Source organism: Canis lupus, chromosome 29 (genome assembly GCF_003254725.2).
Source record: "Canis lupus dingo isolate Sandy chromosome 29, ASM325472v2, whole genome shotgun sequence".
Lineage (NCBI taxonomy): Eukaryota > Metazoa > Chordata > Mammalia > Carnivora > Canidae > Canis > Canis lupus.
The window spans coordinates 22,770,982-22,790,516 of record NC_064271.1 but is presented as its reverse complement, the minus strand read 5'-3'; positions in this window follow the sequence as shown (position 1 = coordinate 22,790,516).

Genomic DNA, 19,535 nt, shown 5'->3' with positions numbered 1-19,535 from the left:
TCTCAGAATGCTTGCTGAAGCAAATTCAAATGCTGGTGCGCTGGTCAAAGTTTCCTTCACACTTCCTGTAAAAACTTGATCTTCACCTTCTCTTCTGGTAACCTGGTGTTCTGTGTGTTCCCTAGGGCCAGTTATCATCACATTCCACAGTCCACAAAACTTATCCAGGCACGGAGCTGTCTTTGAAATCAAAGGCACACCATGCTCAGACCTACTCTAAACGCTGCATGAGTTTCTGATCCAAACTTTTGATCTGCCATTTGTTCCCATATTCCCTTGTCTCCTGGGATCCTGGCCCAGATGGCACTTTTTGTTGGTGCTGTGCCCTGCTCCAGTCATAGCACAACAAAAGGTTTAATTTCCAAATATGGGAGCAATGTTTCAGAACTGATGATATTCTATGTAAGGTAATATATTTCTCAAGATGTTTCAAAGATTTGGGTATCTGTTACCACAATTGATCATTCTTCAAGTTTGTGTATGTTGACTAAACTATAAATATTTTAGCAATGGATTCATTCATGTTTTAAAGACATTATGCACTTACAAAAACACAAGGCTCCTATCCATAGAATATTGCATGTAGCTCAAGCAAGATACTCTTACATGTACTATGGGAATACAAAAAGGTTAACAGATGGGACATATTTGCATTAGTATCTTACTCATAGAAATGAGGAGGTGAAATCTTTTTTTCTGAGGAAGTTACTTGGCAAAGAACCTAAATAGATTAGCAATTTCAATGATGAAAATCCTATAGCAGAATAAAAACCAATTCTCATTTTAAGCACCCCCAAGTAGTCTCATTTACTTGGGGGAGAGGGAGGAAGGAGACACCTAAACAAGAGTTTGAAATTTATTGAAGAGGATGCCCTGCCTAAGAAAACATTTTAGTTTGGAGGTATTGATTTAGAGGCCTAGAAACAAGTTGTGAACTTACTGTAATAAAGGATGCAATATGTAACTTGAATTACATTTCCAATTAAAATTCAAAACTAAAACAATTTGTATGATCAACTATTTTAAGGGACTGTGCAGGGCACCAGAAGAGATACAAATAGGCCATTTCTGTAAAGGGATGCTTCCTCTGCTTAAAAGAATTTAGTAACTTCCCCTGCAGGGTTCACGGGGCCCCCATGACCAAGTCCCTGAGCATGGCTCCTTATACCCCATAATTCAGTAATACCAAACTATGTTAGCATTTCTATCATTTCACTTTTGCATATCTTTACACGTTGCTCAACAGCCAGTCCACCCACCCGGTAAGTATTATCCTTCAAAACTTGACTCAATGATCTCCTTTTCCATAAGAGAATTTCTGGGTGTTCTCTCCAGGTTAGTGCCACAAACGAGCCTTCAACAGGCCATCCTCTCTTTTGCCAACAATGATTCTCCATTTGAAATGTAGCTTCTGGCTCATGCCCAAGCCCTGGGAGGGAGAGTGGCAGACCATGGGGCATCAAGTTGTGTTGCAATTTGAACTATCCTGAACTGGGTATTTATCTGATCCACTAAATCACAAAACTGACTTGCAGAGTAATGTTCCATCATACATTAGAAATGGTACAATACAGCTCAGCCTCAGCATGTTTGGAAGGCCCATCTCTCCCTCAATCCACCTATGGTGTCATTGGGAGTTCCTTGTGATCAGTTAAAAAAGCAGAAAAATGCTTGATCTTGGTAACAGAAATCTGCATTGTCTGTCTCAGGCCATCCCTGAAAAATAATTGTTAATGTAAATCCACACCATGGGCAGAACTTTGGGAACTATATCTGGTTGTGTGAGAAGGGAAGGGAAGGGAAGAATTATGAAGGGAAGGATTATTGAAGTCTAGCTGTACACTAACTCATGGGCAGGGACTATCATTGGTTGGCTGGACAATGACTCGAAAATAACAAAATTGGAAAATTGGTGACAAAGCTAAGTGGCGGAGAGAGATGTGGATGGACATGTAGAATAAATATGAAGTAGTATGAAAAATATTCACCAGAAGGATCACTTTGGAGGAGGCTCTCAACAATCAGGTAGACAAAAATGACCTCTTTAGTTCCTGCCAAGCAGCCTCTTTCCTTCACCTCTTCAATGTTTGCTCAATGGGCCCATGTAAAAAGTCACCATGGTAACAGGGATGAAGACTATGTAAGGGCTACCACACCTGCTGAGTGCCCAACCTGCTAATGGTAGAGGCCAACACCAAACCCCTGATAACACACTTTAAGGCCAGGATGCTATCCTACAGGATGCAGTACACGCCTTAAAAAACCTAGTTTCTACTAGGTGATTCCACCTCTTCCAGAGGTAAAATGCATGGGTCCAGGAACCAGAAGGAGGAAATAGAGTGCTCTCTCCCCCTATAATATCTAGCGAGTTTTTTTCCTCTCGTCCCTACAACTCAAGAAAATCGTGTGTCCTGTCAACCTGACCATGAGCTTCTTGGGTTTCAATGTCTCAGTGCCCAAGGGAAGCATGCTTCTACCAAGAAGCACAATCATATTATAATGAATTCTGAGGCTGTCCTCTGGCCTAAAATTCTCATGCCTCCGAGTCAGCAGCCGGAAGAAGGTCACTCTACTGGCTAGGATGATTGATCCCAATTGCCAAGAGGAAACTGGATTGTTGCTACACAATAGAGGCAGGAAGACCCATATTTGAAATGCAGAGATCCATTAGGACGCCTCTTGGTACTCTCTTGCCCAATAGCCCTGGCAAATAGGAAATTGCAGCAACTCAAGACAAACAACTAAAGACTGAGATCCCATAGGAATGAGTTTGGGCCACATCATTAAAGCAAAAACACTTTATCCAGGTGAGATATTCGCAGAGGAAACATAGAATGGCTGCTGAACAAAGGCAACTATGATTATCCATTAAGTCTTGTGATGAGCTACAGAGTACAAAATGTAGCAACTATATTTTGCATCAATTATTTTTCCCCTTCCTCCCTCATATGCTCATGACTTCAAATGAAGAATACTGGGTAATTACTAATATTTTCGTTTTCAGCTTAGAGTATAGCCAGATTAATGACATCAATGTTAGTGATTAACTGATAAGACTGTGTTCCCTCTGTTAGGACATGAACATTTACTGGAGTGAAGGACAAGAGTAGATATAAAGGGACAAAAGGAATGAACTGTATTGGATATCTTCTTTTCCCCTTCCAGATTAATTCTCCACTCTCTTCCACCCTGTTTTCTGCTCCCAGAAGGCTAATCTCTAAGGACTTCAGCAGTGAACTTCCCTGCCACCTAACCTCTGGTTAGGAAAATAAGAGGACAGGATTAGAGTGAGGATGGGGTATTTACTCCCTCACTATAGAGTTCCTGCCTGTATCCCCCCATCTAGATTTCAACTCTAGCCAGTAACTGTTTCCTCCCATCAACTTCACTGAAGCTCTACATAACTAGCCCTTGAACTATCTCTTGTGAGATCTCTACAACCTAACCTGTGAATAGTCTCTTTATTCTGTGGACACACCATCTGTTTGCTGCTGTGACATTAACTACCACACGCATCTCTCTTACCTATTAAAATAGGAGTTCCTTGAGGGCAGGTCTAGGCCTTATTCATTGTTGTATTTGCCAGAGCTTAATCAGTGCCTGATTGATAATAGATGCTTATTAAACATTTGCTGATTAAATGAATGGTAAAACAAATATCTGTAATTTAGTACAGACTATACATAAGAACAGAGCATCACACACAGCAAGGAAAGACAAGTGGGGCTGGATCCAGTCTACACGGAGCTGGCACAGAGCTGCCTTAGCCTGACACAGAGGAAGGGGTACTTTTTCACAATTAGTCCAGGAAGAGGGGTTCATTTTGGCAATATGCACAAAGAAAGGGCATGTTCTAGCATGTGGTCTTGTGTAAGAAAAAGATAGGACCTAAGTACTTTGGGCAGTAAGAGAAAAGGTTTATATCAGACAGTAAAGAAAGAATCTAGCTAGGAAATGTCTCATGATTACATTTATCATGAGAAAATGCATTGCTATCAGTTATTTGATATTTACAATTTTTTAATACACCACAAGAATGAGACACAGGTATTTTTAGCCAAACCTACATAAGTTCAGACAATCATAATAGGATTTTTTCAATTCTGATCCAATTAATTGAGGGCTAACTTTGTAGTGGAAGTAATTGAGGGCTAACTTTGTAGTGGAAGATGCTTCCAAATTCTTAACACATGACTCGGCCCTATAAATAAATGGTGGTAAATGAAATTCTGATTTGGTGACAGGTGTACAGACACGGATTTACACAAAGCTTGGGTTCTCTCTATAAAAAAGAAAAAATTCCAAAACCAGCAAATAATTTTTCAGGTTGCTAAACCAGTATCTAAATAATGAGGTTAAAAATTAAATATGCAAATAACAATGCTCTGCTTCAACCCCATCTGATAACCTTAAACAGTAATACAAATAACTAATGCCAAAGGCTCAATAAAATTGCTATCAATAAGACAGATCAGAGATTAACTCTACTAAAGTACTTTTATTCGTAAACGTAGATTTGCTTCAATTACTTGTAAGAAATAATGAATCTGGTATTGCAATGATAATTTAAACAATCTTTGTAACAGACTAAAATGCTCTGGTATTAGCATTTGTGAGACTCAGATACTTAGTAAAAATTATAGGGCTTGAGGTTTAGCGAAAGGAGAATTAGTGAGCTTTCACATTCATGAAGAAGAGTTTATTTTAAGATTTCCAAGGCAAAAGTGGATTACTCAATAGAGAACTCATGCATTTTAATGGTTATATCTGACCAGTCCTCCGGCAAACAAATACCGCAGCTTTTGTTATTCTGATACACTGGGTTAATTTAAATCACTCCTCTTTAGAAGGGTGTCTGGAGAATTTCTGCAAGTTTTGACCTGCATCTCCTCATTCAGAGTTAATGAGAATATGTTTCCATATCATATTTATGTTTCAGGTTTCAGACCCAATAAAGAGGAGCAAAGCAAGTTTGCTATTTTGGGGTCACTTCCTAGAGAAAATGTCTCCTCTTACCTTCTCTTTGACCTTTTCACCCCCTTGTACAATGAAAACAACATTATTTTAAGTCAGGCTGACTTAGATTCAAATTCTATTAGTCTCATTTTTTTTTTAACAGTGTGGATTCTGTGATGCTCAATTTCCCCGTTTATAACATTGGGCTAATAATAACTATTTTTACAAGATTGTTATCAAGTATATAAAAGATGCATAAAAAGCATCTATTTCAGTACCAGATATTTAATAATTGGTAGCAGCAGAGTAGTCCTCATTTTTCATGTTGCTATTATTCCAATTACCCCATCAGGTCCTCTAAGATACCAATTTGATTTCAAGAAACTGCAATGGTTAGGAAAATTATTCAAAATTATTCAGTAAGGCAGAATGAGTCACTAGTAAGTCAGTATATTTTATTTAATGATATGTACCTAGTGATGGTAAGATAGGTTTCTCTAAGTTTTTCTACTATATAAAACCTATGTATAACAAAACAGAATTTTGTCCTGACTGTAATCAGAGAACTAGTGCAGGTGAAAATTTCGTTGAGGGCTGCAAAACCTAAATCAGTCCCAGAACTCTGCAGAAATTAGTTTTCCATTTGTCAATGTTGGTCCACATTTTAGCATTCTCTGTGAGCCATTGACCACGCTTGCTGCTGCCTAAAATATAAAATCTCTGTTAAATGATTTTTTTGCCATTTTTGTTGCTATAATTTTTGTGGCTATTCGTTTGACACCATCTATATCTCTTCTGTTAGATAGGTGAACAAATGTCCAAATCATTTGAAATGCCTATGCACGCATGCCTTAAACAGTACGATAACAAAGATGGTTTAAGGGACCTATGCCATGAAACTGTAAATCCTCAAATTCCAACCATATTATAATATCAGTATTGAAAGAAATTTATATAAGGAATTAGAAAAACTTCCACAATGTACTAGTACATTACATTATCCAACTTCTCCTACTTTTATTCTTCCCCTGACCCTGAGACTATATCTGGCAACAAATAATTTGCCCCATTCTTTCAAGATGTCAAATGTCTCTTTATTTGAATGATTTGATCTAAGAGACATGGCTTGAAAACAGTGTTAGGGACATCAGGTTTTGTAACCATCTGGGTGGAGGGTTTTGTTGAGTTGGGTTTTTGTTTTTGTTTTTGTTGTTGTTGTTGTTGTGTGGGGTTTTGGGGGGGTTGTTTTGTTTTTTAATTTTTTTTTTATTTTTTGGGGGTGCTGACAGCAAACAAGTCTATCTGAAAACACACTAAGCTCCAGCAGGTGCCCAGAGCTAATTTGGTTTGGAACTATTTTTAAAAAGCACTAGCTATGTTTTATAACAAGTCAGACCAAATGGCTATATTGTTTTTCTGTCTTCCTGCAATCCAGGGGCCAGTTTTAAAATGTAACTCTAAACAAAAGGCTACAAATTGGCCATGTACTAAACACATCTATAATACTCAGATTCTTAAACCTTCTCACAGATCCCTAGAAACAAAACATTTGGAGATTTACACTTGAGTTTCCACTTAACACATTCCTTCATAAATTCTTTGCATTTCCTGTCAGTAGTTTTCATTTAAATCTAGTGACTTTTAGCTCTGGCCAGCAAGGATGATGTGAAATGCTTCCCAGCAGGCAGATTCAGCCCAATTTGTCAATCCAACCACCTGCTGATGTCATGTGTTCTGGCTTGAGGATATCACGATGGATATTTACTCTCCCTGTGGAATCTCATGGCAGTCTCATCAACTGGCATTCTTCTAATACTCCCAGATTAAACACCCACTTAGGTATGGTGTTTGAAGAACCCTCAGCTTTGAATTGCTCCCATACAGCGTTCAGCCTGGCCTTTCCTTTCCCAAATACAGAAATCCTAGTTGTATTAAAATACAAAGATTGGATCTTTTGGTTTGGTTTTGTTGTTGTTGTTTATTTGTTTTATCTCTGTACATCCCAGTGCAGAAATCACAAATGTACCACCTAGAGCACATTTGTTCTACTATTGAGGCAGCAGGTGTCATGTGAAAAACAAGAGTTTTGGAGGCAGCCTAACCTGCATTTGAGTTCCTACAAGTACACTTGACAATGTGTCATGCTGGGCAAGTTACTTAACTTCTCTGACCAAAATGGAGATAATACCTATCTCACAGGATTATTATGGAGATTAAATGTGATAATATATGCATATATGTGTATATGTATATAATGCCTAACATTAAGTCAGCTTCATAATAAATGCTCAATAAATTTTTGTTTCCTTTCAATTGTCTTTAATAGTGATTATAATCCAAATCTCTGTGTCTTGTGCTCATTAAGCCCTAGTGAATAGGGAAAGGATGGGATTTCAGGTAGGGAAAGAATAAGGCCCCCAAGTAGGCTCTGAGGGTATTTAGGATATGCAGACATTGAGACAGAACAAAAATAAAGGTAAGAAAAATCAGACTACTCCATCCCAACTCCTAGAGTTAAAATATTTTTCTAGTAATTATACTATAACCACAGAAAATAGAAAATAACCAAAAAAAAAAAAAAAAAAAAAGATTAGGCCTCAAAGGAGAACTATAAAGATTAACCAGACCTAGCAAAACATATCTATAGATCACAGATGTCACAAGAAACAAAGACTCTCACACAACGTATAAGCGTCCTGTTTAGTTCCAGACCACTGACCTAACCACCAGCAAGTTCCTGGTAAAGTCTTAATGAAAGGCCAGAAATGAAAAGCCATCACTGGCAACCAGGTCAGGACCTCTCTCACTCCTGAGAGCATTTTCTGAATCCTTGCTTAATAAAACCCTAACACCTTGCTCACTCTCCTCTGTACGCAAGATTTGTCTTTAATTCCATGAGACAAGAATCTCATTCTCCCGCTTCACCAGGAAGCAGTTTAGTCAAGGACATTCCAAATACCCCTTCCATGGGATGCTCACAGCCTGCAACATAACTGGGGCAGGTTTCAGTAGCTTCATTTCAAAGATTGGGAAACCAAGGTGCAAAAAGATGCGGTAATTTTCCCAAAGCCTCAAAAATGTGAGTAGAGAGTCTAGGTTAGAACCTGGATCATCTAAATCCAGTTTTCCCCCCAGTTTTATCATTGCTGTTTGATTTGGTTCAACACATCCTTATTTAGTGCAAAACTCTAGATAGTTTCCATCCTTGGCAGACTCAGAAAAGAGTTGTAAGCATATGGGGAGAACCACACACTGTCAGAGACGTGTCCACTCTGGCCCATCTCTGTCCCTCTGCCAGTGTAGCCAAGGATCCTACTGGGGGAGGACATGGCTACCTTCCATACCATCAACTTCAAAAGGTTGGGGCATTAGGGCCAGAAAGGACCGCAAAGGGCAAGTGATGGCCTAAAGCCAAGGTTAAGATGTGATGAGTTCAATGTTGACATTTTGAGGTTGAAGAGACAATAGGACAGCTGGCTCATTCTGCCCTCATTCAAAGTGTTTGGTGTGTAACACACAGTCCTCTCAGTTGCCCTGGGAGGACAGAGCTACTATCTGGTTGGCGATCAGACTTGTACCCCAGACTCCCAAACTTAATTCTCATCTGTGTGGTCTCAAAAAAGCTGCTTTGTGTTTTGGTATAAAAAAAAATTCTTATTTCACTTGAGTCTCACAATCACACTGGATTATAGACAAGAATACCCATTTTGTAACCTTACGGTTCAGACAATGTTCAGACAATGTTAGCTGGTAAGGGATGGGACCAGAAAGGCTGTCTGACTCCTTGTCCTAAATTCTTTAAACCACCTCACCACCTCATATTGTAGCCATGGGAACTGGGTCTCTCTCCTTCATGTTCTCCTAGTATGAAGCATTATAAGAAGTCTATAAACAGTTGCTGAATGGATGAACAACAAAGGGACAATGAGGAGCTACATGCTCCAGTTTTCTACTCATTCTGCCTCTTGTACTGTGAACGAAACTCCCAGAAAATTCAGCTGAAATAATCAACTCATTTTTGTCCTGTTGTGCTGGTTTGTCATGTTGCTACAAGTCAAAGTGGTAACTGATCAAGGTCAAAGCATCCAAAACATTCACGAAAAAAAGTTGATCAGGGAAGATTGCATAAAACGATCCAAAAGAACCAAAGGTAAACACACACACACACACACACAAAACCCATGAAGTTAAAAACCACAAAACTAATGCACCCCATTGTTGCTGGGTAGGCACTTCCAGTTTATCTCTGCTGCTGACCTATGAAAATTGTAAATGTGATTTTAGAGCATGAATGTAGTAAAGCCATGTGGCCAGCTCAGAAGTCAGACTCACCAGGTCTGAAAAGTTGGAATATGAAAGTATTAAAGAGGATGAATTATAGGTGTCCCATGGAAGCAAATGAGAAATTGAGAGAGAGAAAATTGATTTGAGGATACTCCAACGATAACAAATAGTGAAACAGAATGTTTTTGTTAATTTGTCCAAATTAGGTCAACAAAAACTCCTCAAATCAAGTAGAATTCTTCTTCCTCAACTTCTTTCACTAATTCTTTTCATATTATCATTGTTCATAACAGATTAATTATTCAGGGGGTCCAGGAATTCTTTTGTCAAAACATTCCTGATTACTTAGAAAATTCTCAATGGCCTGGGTCCCTGCGAGTGGAATGCTGTTCACTCAAGTACTGTTTGTGATGCTTCTTATTCCAATGTGGCAAGACAACCTTTCAAAGCTAGGCCTATTATCTGATCCCATTTCTGTTCCAGATTTAATGTAAATTCAGGAACACTGAGGGGCAAAACCTTTTATAGTGAAATTAAAGATATCTACACGATGTGAGGAGAAGAAATGTGCAGGATGTTTAGAAACTTAGTTTGAGTTCTAGGAAATGTCTTTTTTATTTCTGGTCTTAACTGAGGGAGATGTTAATCTTTTTATTCATTCCCATGAAGTGGTAAATATGGTGGATCATGCTATTTGATATTCTTCTCCAAAATCTCAAATCAATACATTATACATCTGTGGAAATAGAAAGTCTTACAACAGGGAAGCCTAAAATAAACAGGTAAGGGACAACCAGAATTACCTAAGGATGCCAAGACACACACACAAAATGCCAAGAGAAAGTCAATATAGGTTTTGGTTGGTTAGTTGGTGGGAAGATGGGTAGGAATCTGTACTTATGAGAAATCTTAAAACAGTGCTTCTTGACCAATGATACCACATCCAGGGGCCATTTTGGACATTTGTGAAGCTTATTTTATTGTCTAAACAGTCAGAAGATGGGGCGCTTGGATGGCATAGTTGGTTAAGCATCAGACTCTTGGTTTCGATTCAGGTCATGATCTCAGGGTTTTGGGATCAAACCCCATGTCAGCTCATGCTCAGAGCGGAGTTTGCTTGGAATTCTCTCTCTCTCCCTCTGCCTCCCCCTACCCCTACACACTCTCTATATAAAATAAATAAATCTTATAAAATAAATGGTCAGAAGATACTGAAGACGTTTAGTGGATGTGGGTCAGAGACAACAGATGTCCTGAAATAATGCAAAGAAATATTCTATGTTCTGTATAATTTGTCCAGTGTCTTGCCCTATATCCATGTAGGTGAAAAACCTATTTATAACTGTCTAAATCTCATGCATAGGCTTTCATTTTTGCACTTTTGTAAAGCATTGGGGCATTTGCAGGGGTGGGGGTGGTACTGCACAGATTGCCACTATGGGATTATTTGAGGGAACATTTTGCACTATCTTGTTCCCAACTTTACCAAGAGTTGTTCATTGTTCTCAAAAATCATGTTACTAACATAATGCCACTGACTGAATGAGACCTCAGTAAGCCACCTCTGCATGTGTAGCTATATCCATCACCAGGATTTCTTATATCTGACTCCTTCAATGTGTCCTCTTGTGTAGAAATGTCAAAGCATTTACTTACTGAAATACTGAGGTTTTCCTATAAATCACTATTCTCTCATTTGTCCCTTATAATTGAAGTTATGTTGTAGTTTATATCATCTATAAAACACACTGCAGTGTTGCAGATGATTATTTATAAAAACCATTTTGATTTTATATCTCCAACATTTCTTCCACATTTATTACTTGGCATGATGGAGTTAGGAAATTATCTGTGGATGCTAAGATTAATGAAGGAAAATTTAACAAGAAACAGTGTATTTGCCTAGTCAGAGAGCATCTCTTCACAAATTGTTCACTAATTACAAAGACAAAAAACAGTACTTTGTGGAGGAGAAGTCCAGCAAATACCACTTTATCAGACAATCAAGGTTTCAAAACTATTCTATATAATGTTTATGTGTGTGTATACATACACAGAGAGATTGAAGTACAGGGAAGGAGAGAGGAAGGGAACAAGCAAAACTGAAATGAAAGCTTGAAAAATCTGGATTAGGAATTTTTAAATTATCTGACTGCTTCATGTATGTCTTTGAGGGATTTGTGTTTTATAAATAATTACTGTTAATTTTCCATCTTATAGGTATAGACAGACCCATGGACATATCTAAGAATAATAACAATGGGAGGAAGTGATATTGAGAAAGAACAATACAAATTGAATAGGAGTCATGATTTTTTAAACAATGGTGGTTGTAGACAAATAACCAATATACTTTTATCCTAGTTTACAAACTTTTATAAAGTCAATGAGATTTGAATATAAGAGACACTGATAGACTTTTGATGCCAAACAAAACCAAATCCAAGACCTCAGTCTAACCCTTCGCAATGTATGGCTTCTCCCAGCATTTGCAGATGGCAGTTTTGCACACATTCCCTAATTCCAATTCATAGTTTTCTGAGAAGCCGTGCACTAGAACATGTTATGCCCCCATAATCATCCTCCCAAGTACAAAATATGAAGTAAATGGTTAACCTACCAAAGAATTCTTTAGAAAGATAGGTGGACTAAGGACTTCAAAGGTTTCAAATCTTTCATGAGACCCTGGACCTGCCCTTGTTGTGCAAAGAGGAATATGAGGTAGGGTATTTTCCTTTCCGAAAGCACAAGAACCATTGTGCAGCCAGGCTTTCCAACCCAGGTGGGAATGGAGGGTTCCAATGCAACCCCAAAAGCAGGAAAGGGTTTTCTCCTTTGCAAGCAGTTGCTTTTTTTCCTGGCAAACAAGCCAGGTGCCAGAAACTTTACCCAGTTGGTGAGGGAAAGAGAGGCAAGGAAGCAGAAGGGGGAGGAGGATGAAGGAAGAAAATAGTATCATTAGAAAAGTGAAAGATGATGTCAAAATAATTATATGAGATAACTTCAGAAAAGTTAGATGCTTTTTCAAAGCATTTAAAGTCTCTCAGGGCTCTTAAAAGACATAAGCCTGCATGGAGGGGTTTTCTGGTGTTCAGGTTTCTTATCCAACCGTAGAAAAACAGAAAAGAGATCTCACACTCAGAAGTCACAAAAGTATGCACACTTGTGTGAGCCCTCTTGCTGGTTGGGTTTAATTTCTTTGTGCTAAACAGAAACTGCTCTCACAAGTTAGCACCAACCCCAGGGACTCTTTGCTAGTGTGCTTCCTAGGGCTTACATCATTTTATGCTTTTGTTCTACCTGTTTCTATTGTCTGACACGCTCTCCTCTCCCTTTCAACTAAACAATGGATATATCTCTCCCAAGTCCCTTAGTTAAAATCTTATTTTATCTTGCAGCTATCAGGAAAAAACAAAGTCATTTGGGGTCATCTCTCCAAGGTTGAGAAGCCTGAGCCACCCACCTGCTCCTGCTCATCAAAATTAAATCTGCCAAGTGCTGAGTTGCTTGAAAACGTCCTGTTAAGTCATTTAAAGATGTAGCTCTTCATATAGCTAGCAAAGCATAACCTTAATTTGAGACATACACCTTGCCACAATCACAGAACCTCACCACAAAATGCTTTCCTTACTAAAAAATAAAATAAGCTCCTATCTAAAAATATTATCCACATTTCACATTCAGATTTCTTATCTCTTTACCACATAGAGCATTCTTTCACATGCACATGTAATCTTGCTCACAGTAAAGCATTTTTTTTGAATTGACAACACTGTATTAGTTTCATATGTACAATACAGTGATTCAATACTTGTATATATTGCAAAATGATCACCACAATAACTCCAGTTAACACCCATCACCATACATATGAGTTTTTTCTTCTGATAAGAACTTTCAAGATCACTCACCTGGCTACTTCCAAATATGCACTTAGCTATACTCACCATGCTGAACATTACATCCCCCACGACATTCATTTTGTAATTGAAAATTAGGACTTTTTGACCCCCCTCACCCTTTTCCCCACCTCCCACCCCTGTCTTAGGCAACCACCAATCTGTTCTCTATATCCATGAGTCCGGTTCCTCACTGTTCATTTGTTTAGATTCCATATATGAGATCATACAGTATCTTTTTGCGTCTGACTTGTTCCATTTAGCATGATGCCCTCGAGGTCCATCCATGTCGTCAAAAATGCCAACATTTCATTCTTTTTAATGGATGAATGTTCCACTGTATATATTTATATTCCACATTTGCTTCATCCATTCATCCATCAATAGACACATTGTTTCCATGTCCTGGCTATTATAAATAATACAGCAATGAGCAAGGGATTATATATACTTTTTGAATTATTATTTTCATTTCCTTTGGATAAATACCCAGGAGTGGAATTGCCAAATCATAGGGTAGTCCTATATTTAACTTTTTGAGGAACCTCCGTACTGTTTTCCATAGTGGCTGCACCAGTTTACCTTCCCACCAACAGCTGCACGAGGGTTCCCTTTTCTCCACATCCTCACCCACACTTACTTTTTGTCTTTTTGGAAAATCATTCTAACAGGTATGAGGTGATATCTATCTGTAGTTTTGACTGTATTTCCCAGCAAAGTTGAACATCTTTTCATGTACCTGTTAGCTGTTAGTCTTCTTTGGAGAAATGTTTATTCAGATCCTCTGCCCATTTTTTAATCAGATTGGAGGAGGGGTTGCTATTGAGTTGTAGGAGTTCTTTATATATTTTTAACTCCTTACTAGATATGTCATTTGCAAATATTTTCCCCCATTCCATAGGTTGTTTTTTCATTCTCTTGATGGTTTCCTTTACTGTGCAGGAGCTTTTTAGTTTGAAGGGAGTCTACCTTGTTTTTGCTTTTGGTGTCAAATCCAAAAAACCATTGCCAAGGCCAGTGTCAAGGAGATTAGCACCTATGTTTTCTTCTAGGAGTCTTAGGATTTTGGGTCTTACATTCAAGTAAGTCTCTCATCCATTCAGAGATAATTTTGTGTGTATAGTGTAAGACAGGGTCTGATTTCATTCTTTTGCATGTGCTTATCCAGTTTTCCCAACACCATTTATCGAAGAAACTATTCTTTCTCCATTGTATATTCTTAGCTCCTTTGTCATAAATTGACCATATATGCATGGGTTTATTTCCCTTGTATTCTTTTCCATTTATCTACGTGTCTGTTTTTATGCCAATACCATGCTGTTTTGATTACTATAGCTTTGTAGTATGGTTTGAAATCAGGCATCACGATGCCTCCAGCTTTTTTCTTTCTCAAAATGGTTTTAGCTATTTGTGGCCTTTTATGTTTCCATACAAATTTTAGATGTTTGTTCTATTTTATTTAAATTCAATTAATTAACATATAGTGTATTATTAGTTTCAGAGGTAGAGTTCAGTGTCTGTTCTATTTTTATAAAAAAAATGTCTTTGGACTTTTGATAGAGATTACATGAATCTGTAGATTGCTTTGGGCTATATGGACATTTAAACAATATTAGTTCCTCCAATCCATAAGTGTAAAATACCTTTCCATTTTTTTGTCATCTTCAATTTTTTTCATTAATATCTTCTAGATTTCAGTGTACAGGTTTTTACCTCCTTGGTTAAGTTTGTTCCTAGGTATTTTGTTCTTTTTGATGCAGTTGTAAATGAGATTATTTTCTTAATTTCTCTGATAGTTTATTAGTGCATATAAACAGGTTTATTTTTTTTTAACTTTCATTTATTTATGATAGGCACACAGTGAGAGAGAGAGAGGCAGAGACACAGGCAGAGGGAGAAGCAGGCTCCATGCACCGGGAGCCTGACGTGGGATTCGATCCCGGATATCCAGGACCGCGCCCTGGGCCAAAGGCAGGTGCCAAACCGCTGCGCCACCCAGGGATCCCTAACAGGTTTTATATATTGATTTGTATCTTGCAACTTTATTGAATTCACTTATTAGTTCTAACAATTTTTTGATGGAGAACTAAGATTTTCTGTATAAAATATGCTATCTGCAATTTGTGATAGTTTTACTTCTTCCCTTGCTATTTGAATGCCTTTTCTTTTTCTTTCCTAATTGTCCTGGCTAGAACTTCTAACACTATGTTGAATATAAGCAGCAAGAGTGTGCATCCTTGCCTTGTTCCTGATCTTAGAGGGAAAGCTTTCAGCTTTTCACCATTGAGTGTGATATTAGCCATGGGCTTTTGCATATGACCTTTATTATGTTGAGGTACATCCCTCTATACCCACTTTGTTGAGTTTTTATCATAAATGGATGAGTTTTTGCCCAGTACTTTTTCTGTAGCTCTTGAGATGATTATATGAAATTTATCATTCATTTTGTGTTGAACCACCTTTGCATCCCTAGAATAAATCCCACTTGATCATGGTATATGATTCTTCTAATGGTTTGTTGAATTCAGTTTGCAAATATTACATTGAGGATTTTAGCATCTATGGTCATCAGAGATACTGGCCTGTAATTTCCTTTTGTGATGTCCTTGTTTGACTTTGGTATCACAGTAATGCTGACCCCATAAAATGAGTTTAGAGGTGTTCCTTTCTCTTCTATTTTTTGGAAGAATTTGAGAAGGGTTGGTATTAAGTCTTCTTTGAATGTTTGGTAGAGTTCACAGTTACACCATCTGGTCCTGGACTTTGTTGAAAGATTTTTGATTATCGATTCAATTTCCTCACTAGTAACCAGTCTGTTAGACATTCTACTACTTCATGATTCACTCTAGGTACACTGTATGTTTTTAGGGGTTTATCTGTTTCTTCTAGGTTGTCAAATGTGTTGGTGCATAATTGTTCATAGTGGTTTCTTATGACCTTGGGTGTGGTATGTGTTATGACATCTCTTTCATTTATGATTTGAGTCCTCTTCCTTTCTTGGTGAGTCTAGCTAAAGCTTTGTCAGTTTTGTTTATCTTCTCAAAGAACCAGATTTTGGTTTCATTAATCTTTTCCATTGTCTTTTTAGTTTTTATTTCTGCTCTTTTGTCATTTCCTTTTCACAGTAAAGGCTATTTTAAAATTAAGAAATCACTTGCAACTATAGTATAGTATGTTTCTATCTTCCCTCCCTCAACAAGCAGCTGAGATTACCAGAATTTGCATTTTAATAATTTCAGTTTCAAGAACTAGGCTATCAATCTCTACATCATATTATTGACAATGTTCATTTTACTCTTTCATTGAGAACAGCTGACTTGCCAGTAGGCATCTACATCTAGTCCACTCGCCTTAAAAATCCATACCCCTCTCTGTCAAATAACCTAGGTCATATTATACTATAAACTAAGTTCTGAACAAATGCCATTATAAAGTGTGCCCATACCAGTGACTGCTAAAGCTTTTATCACATTCTTCAAAATGAATTCCAAAGAATCATTCACAAAACGAGTTATTACATACCTAACATTACATAATTATATAACATTATTTACAAAGTTTCTTTAAAAACTTTGCAACTTCCCTGCTCACTGTGGCCCTCTGCTATATATATGTAGCATCTCAGCTCAGTGAGGCGGGACACAGGCTCCCACTGTGGGTCCCCTTGATTCAAACTAAGAACAATTTCTTTTGGCACCAGCTTCCTCATATGAAATAGGGGAGCTCATTACATGACCCCTTAATTACCTTATAGGGCTAAATTCTGTGTCTCCCTGACTCCATGAGGTCACCTAGATAATGGTCAACTCACATCACATTCTTATAGGCACTTCAGCTTCCAGAACCCTCTCTCAGTCTACCTCATAGAAGTTTCATAACAGCCCCATAAGAGAGGTAGCATTGTCACTTTTATTCTCACTTTTTTAATATGAACTTCAGTAAGTCACTTGCCCACGATATACTTCAGTAAGTCACTTGCCCACGATATCACAGCCAGGAATAAGCAGGACCTTGACTCAAACTTCAACTCAGAGTTTTCAATTCCCATTCTGGTTCCTTTCTACTATACAATATTCCTCACAAGGGTGCCTGGCTGGCTTAGTCGGTAGAGCATATGATTCTTGATCTTGGGGTTGGACATAGAGATTACTTTAAAAAAAATAATATTGCTCACAAAGTTTCAATAAGCCACCACTAAATTAATTGTATAGGAAATTCTTGTTCTCTACCAAATGCTTCCATGTAAATTAATCTGGAGAGTATCACATGCAAGTGTCATCACTCTGAGATTTTTGTCCTGGGCAGTTAACATTTTCCTTAGGAAATTTGACAGTCCTGCACTAAGATTTTTGTGTGGACAAACACTGTGACATCCAAGACTGTGTAATGAGCACTTTGTTGGCCCAAAGATTATCCCCTCCAGGGAACTCTTGGTGAAATGATGGAATGTACTTAATCTATATCAGAAGGTAGAAAGTCCAAGTAAGTGGTAGAGGGCCCCTGAGAACTTTCCCCTGGAAAGATCATAAAAGGTATATTAGTTTCCTGAGACTAATAAATCACCATGAACTCAGTGGCTTAAAGCAGCAGGAATTTAATCTCTTACAGTTCTAGAGGTCAAAAGGCCAAAATTGGTATCGCAGGCCTGTGCTCCCTCTGAAGGCTCTAGAGGAGGATCTTCCTTACCCATTTGAGCTCCTGAAATTTCTTGGTTTGTGGCACTATAACTGCAACCTCCATCTCCATCTTCACATTGTCTTTTCCCTTGGATCTGTGCCCCCTCCTTTTTTTTTTTTTATGAGGACATTAGTTGTTGGATTTAGGGTCCACCCTAAATAGAGGATGATTTCATTTCATATACTTAACTAATTACACCTGCCAAGAACCCACTAAGATTTTGAAATCAGCGATGGAGAAGAAAGCCATCCAGAGAGGATTCAGGAGCAAAGATATAAAGCAGGCAAGTCTCGGTCATCTAGGAGGTGAGAAGCACCCAAGAGGAGCTATAAGAAAGTTAGAAGGATAATGTATTGGTCTGCACAGGCTGTCATAACAAAATGTCACAGACTACTAGGTTAAACACTTATTTTTTCTCAGAGTTCTGGAGGCTAGAATTCCAAGATTAAGGTGTCATTGAGGTTAGTTTCTAGAGAGACCTCTCTTCCTGGCTTGCAGGCGGCCACCTTCTCACAATATTCTCACATGGCATTTCTTGAGCAAGCTCTCTGGTGTTTCTTCCCCTGCTTATGAGGACAGGGGTGCCTGGCTGGCTTCCTACAGGTTTCAGCACCCCCCACCCCTGCTTAATGACCTCATTTAACCTTAATTATCTCCCTAAAGGCTCCAAAAATAGTTGCATTAAACCCCTAACAGGGTTAGGGCTTTAATATATGAAATTGGGGGTGGGGGGAACAACACAATTCAGGCCATAACAAATGATCTGGGGCCAAATCAAGAGAGGTCAAGATTACTAACTAGGCCAAGGAGTTTGACTTCTATTCTGTCAATGGTAAAAAGATGTTAGAAATCTGAAAGTGGTTATGAAAATGTTTTCAAGGGAAGCACCACTCTTTTCATTTTCCTGGTCTATAAAACAAGAGCTATTTTCCAGAAGTCCTTCCAGACTAATATACTGTGTGATTACTGACATTTTAGAAGATTAATCACTTAGAATTTCTTGCTCTCTCTGATGTACAACTTATGAAGCAATTACATCACCAAAAAAATTGGTAATTTTAAGGACTATCGTTCTTTATTCTAAAAGGATCAATGGTCATGTAGAGATAGCTTCTACCAAGAGCACCAAGATTCTGCTAGATCTTTGCTCCAACAAATAGACATGAAGACAAAATAAGATGTACCTGTGAGATTTAAAAAATAATAATTCTGTTGCCTTTGGAGACTTGTCTAGTAAAAAGTTGAGGTGGCTAAGGTCACAAAGTTGCTGCCTATGTTCTCCTCTGGGATTTTGCTGGATTCCTGTCTAATATTTAGGTCTTTCATCCATTTTGAGTATTTTTTGTGTATGGTGCAAGGAGATGGTCTAGTTTCATTCTTCTGCATGTCGGTGTCCAATTTTCCCAACCCCATTTGTTGAAGAGACTGTCATTTTTCTATTGGATATTCTTTCCTGCTTTGTCAAAGATTAGTTGACCATAGAGTTGAGGGTCCATTTCTGGGTTCTGTATTCTGTTCCATTTACCTATGTGTCTGTTTTGTGCCAGTACCATATTGTCTTGATTACAGCTTTGTAACATAGCTTAAAGTCAGACATTGTGATGTTACTAGTTTTGGTTTTCTTTTTCAACATTCTTCGGCTATTCGGGGTCTTTTCTGGTTCCACACAAATTTTAGAATTCTAACTCTGAAATAAGTTGATAGTACTTTGATAGGGAT